Raw genomic sequence first — 12,520 nt, 5'->3', positions numbered from 1 at the left:
CATTTGTTTACTAATTTACTTTTGATGTCTCGCGACTAATTTACTGTCTCTCTGTGTTAGTTGCTTATTTCATTTTTTAAATAAACACACACATACACGCATACAAGCGGAACACACACATACATGCATACAAGCACGCAAGAACAAGATAGAGATTTTCCATAATATCCATCAGGTCTCCCTGTCAACACTGGCACGCATCCTGAAAAGACATCAGGTTCAAATGAAACAACTTTATCGAGAGCTTTTTGAGCGGAATTCAGAGAGGGTCAAACGGCTGCGGCATGAGTATGTGGAGGTTTGTATTGTTCACTTTAGCACTGAGATGTTGCATACTCCACACATTACTTTTGTACATTGACTGTAATATACTAGACCTATCCTGAACTACACAATGCTGTCTTTCGCTGTATTTCAGAGAGTTTTGCAGATGGATGCTGAGGAAATTCTCCATGAATTCATATATATTGATGAGGCAGGGTTCAACCTCACAAAAGCAAGAAGGAGAAATAATAGGCCGTCAGAAGTGATCTTCAGCAAACTAGAGGCAGCTGGCATTCCAGCCGACCCCGATCTTTCCTGGGACGATCTGCTCGTGCTGGCCTTCAACGCCCTGGGCGCCCCTCCCGCAACGGCCGACGCATCTCCGAAAACATCAGCGTTACCAACCCAGCTCAAACAAGCCGGTAGGAAGCGAACCGGTAAATCCTCTCCGCCTCGGCAATCCAAAAAGTGCCAGCAGCCCACAAAGATCTACTCTCCTCCGCAAGCATCCTGCGGCGCCAACGATCAGCTGCTGCAGGCCATTCGATCTCTGTCCGCCACCGTTCAAGGCCTACAAACAAAGATGGTGCATTTCGAGACAGCGCTCAGCAACCCAGGATTTAACATCAGGACGCAGTCCACACCATCGACTGACCTTCTCATCCCCGGAATATATGATCAACCAAGCATCCCGTAGCTACTCCAAGTATCATCCAGACACCATTCCAGGACGCAACTGCTCCGCCGGCGACAGCACATTTTTCCCTGGCCACCGCCACCTCAGCCAAAGCTTTTGGCAGGCGATTCGTCCCTCCGGCAGCGGCTACGGTATCTCCCGCTCTAAGGAATAACATCATCCAAGGTAAGGACATTAACTTGGCTTTACTCCTACTCCCCTCGCCGGCAGCCGACAGGAAAATGGTCGAGTTCGGTGACGTGGCAGTCTTTCTCCGGACGTCCGATCCCACACTCCAACGGAACCTGTCGTTCGGCGAATTCGTGATCGCTTTTTGAATTTACCGCGATATACTCTGCCAAGCTTACCCGGATAGAAGGGAGGAACTGGATATTTACTTAGGAACGATGGCAGATTTCAGCCAACGCTACGGGGGAACACCGTTCTACGAATACCACGCATCTTTCTCTGCTAAATCCGCATCTTTCATCTCACTTTTTAACTCTAGAATCGATTGGTCCATCGTAGACATGGAACTACTCGTTCGTCATTTTGGCGGCCACATGACACTCGCATGCCCCATTTGAAGCTCCCACGGACATTCGGCACAGTTTTGCCCTAAAACAATCGCTAGTCCAGATTCGCCCACAGATTCGCGCTGGAAACGTAAGAAAGCGCTCAGACGCTAGGGGTCGGGACATCATAAATTTTAACGGCACTTCTCTTTGTAATAATTTTAACGAATCTGTCTGTTCTTTTTTCCCAATGCAAATTCGCCCACGTATGTAGCTTTTGCAAAGACCCACACCCGAAATCCGTCTGCCCCAGAAGATTCAGGCCAGCTATCCGAGAGGAAGCCGGCGATCGGAAGAGAAAATTTTAATTAATCTCGTATCTACTCCCATTAAAGTCCCAATCCTCTCGAACTACCTATCGACGCACCCCGATAGATGTTTCGTAGATTATTTGCTAACCGGGCTACCTCAAGGGTTCCGGGTCGGCATCACGTCACATCTCACAGCTTCCTTTGGCAAAAAACCTACAATCAGCTATGTCAGAACCTGCAATCGTCTCATCCATGCTGGAGAACGAAGTTAATAAAGGTTATGTAACCGACCCGTTCGACTCCCCTCCTTATTCCTTGTTTCGGATTAACTCAATTGGCATTGCCACGAGAAAATATTCAGGTAAAAAACGCCTCATCTTCGACATGTCTTCTCCTCATTCCAGCACGACCGCAAGCGTCAACGAATGCATCCCTCTAGAACCCTTTTCACTACATTACGCATCCGTCGAAAATGCTATTAGGCTAATGAAGCTAGCCGGACTTGGGGCTTTGCTAGCCAAAGCCGACATAAAAGACGCCTTCAAAATCATACCGCTACACCCCGCAGATCGCCACCTGTTCGGCGTAAAATGGCAGTCTAAATTTTATTTCGCCGCAAGATTCACATTCGGTTGCAGAAGCAGCCCCAACATTTTTTATTGTCTCTCCGAAGCCCTGTGTTGGATCCTGCTGAACGTATATAAACTGCCCTTCGTCCTACACCTGCTCGACAATTTCCTACGTATTGATTTCCCCAATTCCCAAACGTCCACCCTTGACACACTCAGACAGACCTTTCGAGGACATCGGCGTCCCCCTGTCCACTGAGAAAACACAGGGACCATGCACGGCTTTAACATTTCTAGGCATTTATCTCGATTCGGTCAAAATGCAAGCTTCCCTTCCCCGTGATAAACTCATAAGAATCAGGTCGTTCATAGAAGAGTTCTCGGCATGCAACGCAGCTTCCAAACGAGATATGCTTTCCCTCCTAGGCCACCTAAACTTTGCCACAAGCATAATTCCGCAAGGCCGGTCATTCATAACACGCATGCTTACCCTGACTCATTCGGTGTCGTAATTAAGCAATACGATTTCAATAGACGAAGGAAGCCGTTCCGACCTCAGATTTTGGTCTTACTTACTAAATAATTGGAACAGACAAACTTTTTTTATAACGACGCTTCAGAATCACCGCTCGACCCGAAATTGTTTACAGACGCCGCCCCCTCTATCGGCTTCGGGGGATTTTTTCAAGGACATTGGTTCGCTGAGAAGTGGCCACACGATTTCCCCAAACCCGCTTCCGGGTTCGCTTCGTCCGCTCTCCACGAGATTTATCCAATAGCGGTCGCTAGCGTTATCTGGGGATCGGCGTGGTCTCGCGAACGCATCACCCTTTACTGCGATAATAAGGCAACAGTTGCCATAATTAACAAAGGGAGATCTCACTGGCAGACGATAATGCCATTCGTAAGACGTCTGATCTGGCAGTCAGTTCTCCATAATTTTATAATCACAACCAGACACGTTCCGGGTCACCATAATGAAATCGCTGATGCTCTATCGCGTCTTCGTCTGCAGATGATTAGACGACTCTGCCCTTCAGCAGACCAGGACCCATTGCGCTGCCCTGATCTAGAGGAGATAAAACTGGACTAGACTATCTTCGACAATCAGTCAGACGCTACATGACCAAAGGAGTGCCCCTTCGACACTCAAGGCATACACTTTTGCCTGGTCCCAGTTTAAATTGTTCTACTTCGCCTTCCAAATTCCGCTATTCCCCATCTGGACCTCTTCAGTCTGCTCCTTTCTCGTCCATAATTATGAGAACCGGAACCAGACCATATCTTCCATTCGGAGATTACTGGCGGGAATTCAATTTTACGCAAGGCATCATAATAACGATTATCCGAGTCTCTTCACCAATCCCTCAGTGCGTTTGTTACTTAAAGGCTTGACCCAGTCGGCGCGCAGTCATCCAGATAGACGTAAGCCTATCACACTATCTACATTACACAGACTTATTGATTCCCTCCGCGGCAGGCTTTTTACTCCTTATGTAAACGCACTGCTGGAGGCCATGTTCCTCTCAGCTTTCTATGGCTTCATGCGCCCGGGGGAACTAATGCCAGACTCAATGAAAAATTTCGACCCAACGAAAGATCTTTCGCTTTCCGATATCCAGTTTACCTCGCAAGCCTTCTCAATCACCCTTAAACACACAAAATCCGACACGAAGCGAGCCGGCGCCACAATAAATTTCCCAAAAATCAACACCAGCTTCCGTCCATTCACGTCCATGACGCTCTACTTGAAAGTCCGTCCGAAACCCCCCCTCCCACTCTCAACTTTTTACTCTACCGAACCAAACTAGCCGCGGCCTCAGAAGCATGCAATCTCTCCCCCCTCCTGTACACCGGACACTCATTCAGGATCGGAGCAGCCACTACTGCCGCCGAACGCGGAATTCCAGCAGAAACCATCAAACGGATGGGCAGATGGTCATCGTCTGCTTACGAGTCCTACATAAGACTGGACTCCTCTATCATCACGGCAGCTCAACGAGCTCTATCCGGTCAAGATCCAGGTAAATTCATGCAATTACTGGTGGTGGTGTCTAGTTTCCTCTGTCACCTCGTTTCAGTGTTGTTGCCCACCAGGGCCCAGTCTCAGTGTCGTGGCCTATCGGGGCCTTGTCTGAGTGTCGTGGCCTATCGGGGCCCTGTCTGAGTGTCGTGGCCTATCGGGCCTTGTCTCAGTGTCGAGGCCTATCGGGGCCTTGTCTCAGTATCGTGGCCTATCGGGGCCTTGTCTCAGTGTCGTGGCCTATCGGGGCCATGTCTCAGTGTCGTGGCCTATCGGGGCCTTGTCTCAGTGTCGTGGCCCATCGGGGCCTTGTCTCAGTGTCGTGGCCCATCGGGGCCTTGTCTCAGTGTCGTGGCCCATCGGGGCCTTGTCTCAGTGTCGTGGCCCATCGGGGCCTTGTCTCAGTGTCGTGGCCCATCGGGGCCTTGTCTCAGTGTCGTGGCCCATCGGGGCCCTGTCTCAGTGTCGTGGCCCATCGGGGCCTGTCTCAGTGTCGTGGCCCATCAGGGCCTTGTCCTAGTGTCGTGGCCCATCGGGGCCTTGTCTCAGTGTCGTGGCCCATCGGGGCCCTGTCTCAGTGTCATGGCCCATCGGGGCCTGTCTCAGTGTCGTGGCCCATCAGGGCCTTGTCCTAGTGTCGTGGTCAATCGGGGCCGGTGACCAGCATTCGGCAATATCAATTAACATTTGCATTCTAAATCTTGTCTACAGGAACCGTTAGAGACGTTAACCAGCGGGTGAGTAGAAATCTCTCTTCATTCTTGGGGGTAGGCCCCACTCCAGAGATAAGCCAACAAACATCTTAGGGGTTGGCTACGCCGCCGTCTCCATCTTAAGATGGGAAGTGGAGGACTTTGTGGCCCTCCGGATGCGAGCCACGGACAGGGCCTACTCCAAAGAAACCCAATAACCATATTTACCATAACCATATATTCTGTTTACCAGCTGTTTAATAAATGTTCAATACTCTACACTTTGCCTCCCGAGTCTTTCTGGTAGAAGTAGAAATATCATTGGCCACAGGGCTATAATCAATGTCACTGGGCAACGTGGGGGTAACATCACCCTTTGCGCTGCCATTTCACAGCATGGGGTCCCCCACCGCCATGTCAAAATGGGCCCTTACAACACACCTCACATTCTCGCATTTTTAGACCGATTGCACCACATCGTCACAGCAGGTAATAAAAATGCACCAGATACAATACACTGTCATCTGGGACAATGTCTCATTCCACCGCGCTGCTTTGGTCCATAAATGGTTTCAACACCATCCACAGTTGACAGTACTATACCTTCCACCATACTCTCCGTTTCTAAACCCTATCGAAGAGTTTTTCTCTGCATAGCGGTGGAAGATTTAGGATCTTCAGCCCCAGGCTCAGGTACCCCTCATTCAGGCCATGAAGGACGCATGTGACCAAGTCGACAACGCAGCTGTGCAAGGATGGATTCGACATTCAAGACGGTTCTTCCCGCGTTGTCTTGCTTATGAGGATATTGCTTGTGATGTTGATGAAATTCTCTGGCCAGATCCAGCTAGGCGAAGAGATAATGTATAGTATGTTTACTGAAGTATTTTCTGTACAATATTGTCAGTTTTTTCAGATGATTTTGTGTTTGTTGTTATTTAGTGTAATTGTTACCTTTACTGGATTCAGTATTTTACGTTTGTCTGTTGTTTGCTGAGCTAACAGTGTTATGCACACTACTGTAGTAACATGACAACTGGGACATGTTTTCTTGTGATTCTCCGTGTTGACTGATTTGGGTATATGGAGAGAAATTAATGATATTTTCCTCAGTCTTTAGCATTGGTCTTGTGTAGTGTTTGGTGAATTATTGTATAGTTGCACTTTTGTGTGCTTCATTTACAGTACTCTAATCCCTGAGAATTAGACTTGCTAAAAGTGTTTTAGGTTAGCAACAGCAGTGTGTAAATGGTTCAAAAATATTACAGTCATATGAAATGTGTGTGTTTCGTATGGTAACAAAATATTGTTTTTAAAAAGTTGTGGATAGTTTTGACAAATGCGTTCCATTTTGCAAATGATCTGAAGTGTTGTGCTACTTTGGTGTAGTGTTGTATTAATTGTGTGTAGTGTTTTGACAAGCCGGGCCCTGTTTTCAAAATTGTGCTTAAGCAATCGTAAAAAAACTGTAAATAGTTTTGATAGTCAGAACACACAAATACACGGTAACAAATATATTTTATTTGTATTAAATAAAAGTGTCTTTTTATCTGCAATGTGAGTGTAAAGCAGGAATTGTGCTTGTAGTTTAGCAGAATTGGTTTAGGGGGTTGGTGAATGAGTTACATGTTATGGCCATTGTGTCTCAAGTACCAATATTTGTGTGTAAACAACTGAGAAAAACTGCAATAAATGAGATTTCCTAGATCGCTACATGCTTGAGGATTGTCAAAGAAGGACATAAACACGACTTGTAGATTCAATATGATTTTATTTTTTTAGGAAAGAGAGAGAGAGAGAGAGAGAGAGAGAGAGAGAGAGTCTAGTATGAACACTGATCTTGTCTCTTGAGTTCTCTAGTGACTGTTTGACTGTTATCTTTGTGTTTGGCCTCACAGGTCACTGAGACCACTGAGCTCCACTCCTGCTCAGAGAGAGTCAGACTGCTGCTCCAGCTGTACAGACCGTTCTTCTCCATTAGCCCAACACTGCTGTCCTGAGATCTGCTGCTCCCGTCCACCTTCCACATCACACTCCAGTCTGAGGGGAAACCCTTGTTGAGCAAACACATCAGTGTTGCTGTTTTCTTTGTGGAAATCTCTTCACTGGAGGGCGGCAGGACGCTCACTGTAGGACGAGTGAAGCCTGACAAACACACAATAGTCACAAACTCACAAACAGCTTCAGTCTCTACATGATAAACATCAAAGATCAAAATAATAAAGTAGAACACGTTTTAGTTTTGGTACTTTCTAGTGACTTTCATTCATGTTGATCTGAATGTTCATGCAGTTTGCACACTTTTTAGAAACACTTTTTCAATCAAAGGAAAACAAACGTTAAATCATTAATGTAGAAACATATAATCTTTATGACGTATATTCATTATATTTAAGTATAATAAACATAAAATACCTGTAACATGATCAGTTTATAAAATAGTCATAATTATAATTCAAATATTTGGTTATTAAATCTGCTGAAATGTTTTATTTCAGCAATACAAGCTTTTATCAATTGTATTTCACACGAAACAAATGTACTATTAAAAAATGATGAATCAAAAAATATAGTAAATTGGAATTTGTGCAAATAATACAGTTTAATCAATAAGTTGAATCCATATTAATACACACATTTCTTTCTTTCTTTTCACGTTCATTTAATAAATCATTGAATTTTTTTACTCACAATTTAACGCAGAAAAGAAAACTCAGCGACTTTGTTTTACAAGTTCAAAATGCACTAGAACACTGTGCAAATGATTAAAAGTGATTTATTAAACTACATAAATATGCTGAAACCTTCGTCTCATTTTATATTGCACAGTTGATCTTTATATTTAAAAGCAGAAATCTGTTGTATTATATTATTATTGAATTATTTACTTACTGCCAACATCCAGTCTGGTGCCGCCGCCGAAAGTCCACCACAGTGATACAAACTAATAGAGCGACTGTACAAAAACCTCTGAACGCTTCAGTAACTATTAACACATCACAAACACATCTCTACACTTTATCACACATCAAACACATTACATTACATTTTATTGTTTGTATACGTCTTAAATATGAACATATTTTAAAAAGGGAATATACAGTATTTATACATATATATATATATATATATATATATATATACTCCCTTATGTATGCAAACGTTATCCCAAACTTAAACGTTACAGATGATTCAGTGATGCTTTATAGTTCACTACTGAATGCTCATGTGATGTTTGCTTTAACAAGAATATTCCTCTGAATTTACACTTACAGGAGATTCATAAACTCAAAGTATGATGGGACAAGGAACAAAGTCATAATATGACAAGAAAAACATTGAAAGATGTAAAGAGAACCGATACACTTTGTCACTCCTCCATATACACAACTGTGTATACACACAATAACACATCTAACATCACAGATCCATATAACACCTGATCAATAAATAACACACATGAAATGAAACAGCAGTAAAACAATGTGATTTAAATACAACAGACAATGTGCAGAATTGAAAACAGTGTTTGTGTGCGTTGATGTAAATGATGTAAATGTAGAGAGTGAGTTTGCATTGTGATCACGTGCTTCAGTGATCTGAGAGTGTTTATAGTGCTGTGAGTTTAACACTTCATGACTGACAACACAACACAACACACAAACCAACAAGAACAACAATGACGTTCAGCATCATCTTCATCTGGACACTCACAGTGTTTGCTCAAGGTTTGTGTAGTAACATTTTCATCATTATTATTCATTCATTGAAGAGTGAAATCTTCATTTGTTTCAGTGTTGTCTTATATTTCATGTTTGTTGTTTCTTTCAGTGTGTAGAGGACAGTACACTGTTACTCAGACTCCATCAACAACAGCAGTTCAACCAGGACGAGATGTTCAAATAAACTGTAAAGTCAGCAGTGCAGTGTTTAGTGGTGATAGATTACACTGGTACTTACAGAAACCTGGAGAAGCTCCTAAACTCCTCATATATAGAGCATCTACCCTCCAGTCTGGAGTATCATCTAGATTCAGTGGCAGTGGATCAAACACAGATTTCACTCTGAGCATCAGTGGAGTTCAGACTGAAGATGCAGGAGATTATTACTGTCAGAGTTATCACTATATCAACAGTAATGATGTGTTGACACAGTGATAAAGAGTCGTACAAAAACCTCCGTCAGTCAGACTGAACAGTGACTGCACTGATACACCTCACACATACTGCAGCTGCTCAAACAACACAAACACACACAACACTGATCACTAATAACACAATATCATCTGAACATAAATCATGTTAAATATATTTAGTATTTATAAAGATAATCAAAGATTTCTGTAACATTTATTTATTACACCTGTAAAAACAAAACATGTGATATTTATTTAATGTACAAACCCTGCAATATATTGTGATAGATTTTAGTCCTCATAAACATTTATCAATCAATTAAAATATGACCAATGAATAAAATCATATTTATATAAAGTAGTTGGTATAGTAACAGTTGGTATTATTTTCTATGAAGTTTACTAAATATCATCAGGTGTGATTGTGAGGATTGTTATGGATAAATTAATCTCTTCATGGTGTTTTGTGGTCCTGATCAACATTAGATTTTATTACATTTGTGCATTTGGCAGACGCTTTTATCCAAAGTGACTTACATTGCATTATACTATACATTTGTTTCTAAGTCTGTGTAATCCTCTGGGATCAAACCCATGACCTTGGCATTGCTAGTGCCGTCTTACCACTGAGATACAGGAAAGATTATGTCCTGATCAACATGCCCGGGTTTATTCTGCAATAACAACCCACTAGATGTACATTTTCTCCCTTATTACACCTACTTGACTATTAATAATTGTGTATTTATTATTATATTAATGGTCTCATGAATCATATGTAATAATGGATGAAATGCTTATTCTAAAAAAATGGTTAAACATTCTTGTAGCATCTTTACCCACTAGATGACAATATACTTCCTTCACTATACTTTAACCTCTAAAGTGTACATATCTCTCTGACTATATATTGTTTAAATTCTTTTTTTTCTATACGTATTTAATTTTGCATTCTGTTTCTGGTTTTAAGTTTATGTTTGTAAGTACTCAGAGATCCTTGAGACCAAATTCATTTGACTGAAGCAGTTGAAGCTTGATGCTGGTTTATGATTCCCGTCATATTATTTACACTCACTGGTCACTTTATTAGGTTCACCTGTCCAACTGGTCGTTAACGCAAATTTCTAATCAACCAATAACATGGCAGCAACTCAATGCATTTAGGCATGTAGACATGGTCAAGACGGTCTGCTGCAGTTCAAACCAAGTGTCAGAATGGGCAATGAAAAGTGATTTAAGTGACTTTGAACGTGGCATGGTTGTTGGTGCAAGACGGGCTGGTCTGAGTATTTCAGAAACTGCTGATCTACTGGGATTTTCACGCACAACCATCTCTAGGGCTTACAGAGAATGGTCTGAAAAAGAGAAAATATCCAGTGAGCGTCAGTTCTGTGGGCACAAATGCCTTGTTGATGCCAGAGGTCAGAGGAGAATTGCCAGACTGGTTCAAGCTTATAGAAAGGCAACAGTAACTCAAATAACCACTTGTTACAACCGTGTATGTATTCAGAAGAGCATCTCTGAACGCACGTCTGAACTACTGCAGCTGCTCATACAACAAACAAATACAACACATGCAAAACACACACAGACAATGATAAAACAGATAAATTATTTTTTTCTGTAAGTGTCTCAAAAGATGTAGTGATGATCAGATGCACCAATCAGTATCACAAAATATGTTGAGAAAATTCATAGATTACACCAGTGAAGAGAAAAGCTTTTCATTCTGGGTTCCGCCCGCATCACGAGACAGAGACAGAGACAGAGACAGAGACAGAGACAGAGACAGAGCTCATTAAGACATTCTTGCGCCTCTCCTATTCAACCTGTACATGCTCCCAATGAGCCAAATAATGAGAAATAACCAAATTGCTTACCACAGCTATGCAGATGACACACAGATATACTTAAATGATTACAGCCCCATTGACTCCCTGCTCAAATGCATTGATGAAATATATAGTTGGATGTCCCAAAACTTTCTTCACTTAAACAAACACAAAACTGAAGTCATTGCATTTGGAAATAAAGATGAAGTTTTCAAGGTGAACGCGTACCTTCACTCTCAAGGTCAAACCACAAAAAATCAAGTCCTCAGACCTTAGCTTCATTAGTCATGTCAAAGCAACGACTAAATCAGCATACTATCATCTGAAAAATATTGCAAGAATTAGATGCTTTGTTTCCAGGCAAGACTTAGAGAAACTTGTGCATGCTTTCATCACCAGCAGGGTGGATTATAGTAATGGACTCCTAACTGGCCTCCCCAAAAAGACCATAAGACAGATGCAGCTCATACAGAACACTGCGGCAAGGATTCTGAGCAGAACCAGAAAATATGATCATATCACACCAGTCCTCAGGTCTTTACACTGGCTACCAGTTACATATAGGATAGATTTTAAAGTTTTATTACTGGTATATAAATCGTTCAATGGCCTAGGACCTCAATACATTGCAGATATGCTCATTGAATACAGACCCAAAAGAACACTCAGGTCATTAGGATCACATCAGCTAGAAATACCAAGGGTTCTCTCCAAGCAAGGAGAGTCTGAATTTAGCTATTATGTGAGCCACAGCTGGAACCAGCTTCCAGAAGAGATCAGATGTGCTCCCACAGTAGTCACATTCAAATCCAGACTCAAAACACATCTGTTTAACTTTGCATTTAATGAATGTGCACCGTCCCTCTGACCGTCCGACTGTTTGTGCTCTACTTTATTTTATGTATTTTATATTCTAAACTGTATATTTTTTTTATTAAATTAAATTTTTATTATTTCTTCACTGTTCTACCAAATGGATATTTTGAATCTCTTCTATGTAAAGCACTTTGAATTACCATTGTGTATGAAATGTGCTATATAAATAAACTTGCCTTGCCTAGAATGTATTACAATATGGCCAGAATAATTCATGATTTAAAATCAAAAGGTTTCTGTGCATTTTCAATATAGCACTCATATAAGTTCATAAGTGTCTCATGTCTTCATTGAGCAGAAGTGAAACTTGTATGTTTCAGTTCAGATGATTGAACCAATCAAACATTGACACTGAGAGTGTTGAGCTGAACATCACATTTGCATTGACAGGATGAAGAGACTCAGAATAGATCGGCTCTGTCTCCAGAGATCATGTTCACAACACAACACCTGCATTTCACATTTACTCACATGAACCTTTTCACAAATATGAATAATAACATCATAATCAGTTTTGCAGAGGATATTTAAAGATGATCCGGTTATATTTTGTTTAACTGATATTATTCTGGATCTGTGAACTAACACAAAGTGTAAATAACTGCTGATAGAGGCAGATGTGTCTGT

General features: G+C 42.0%; 1 long non-coding RNA gene and 1 gene segment (V, D, J or C); one reads left to right on the top strand and one right to left on the bottom strand.

The window, feature by feature from the left end:
* Nucleotides 1-6,805: 6,805 nt before the first annotated feature.
* On the bottom strand, nucleotides 6,806-7,980 carry LOC306890204 (Ig lambda chain C region-like). The segment is given in 2 exons: nucleotides 7,943-7,980; nucleotides 6,806-7,195 (listed from the first exon to the last, which is right to left on the bottom strand).
* A 705-nt stretch (nucleotides 7,981-8,685) lies between these two features.
* The window catches only part of LOC306890042, a 38,443-nt gene continuing 34,608 nt past the window's right edge, over nucleotides 8,686-12,520 (top strand). Inside the window, exons 1-2 of the long non-coding RNA XR_013786248.1 lie at nucleotides 8,686-8,778; nucleotides 8,882-9,203. This is a non-coding gene — a long non-coding RNA (uncharacterized lncRNA). The remainder of the gene's footprint in view (nucleotides 8,779-8,881; nucleotides 9,204-12,520) is intronic.

The sequence above is a fragment of the Barbatula barbatula genome (genome assembly GCF_947034865.1).
Source record: "Barbatula barbatula genome assembly, chromosome: 25".
In the NCBI taxonomy this organism is placed as follows: Eukaryota; Metazoa; Chordata; class Actinopteri; order Cypriniformes; family Nemacheilidae; genus Barbatula; species Barbatula barbatula.
This window is presented reverse-complemented; position numbering and strand designations above follow the sequence as displayed.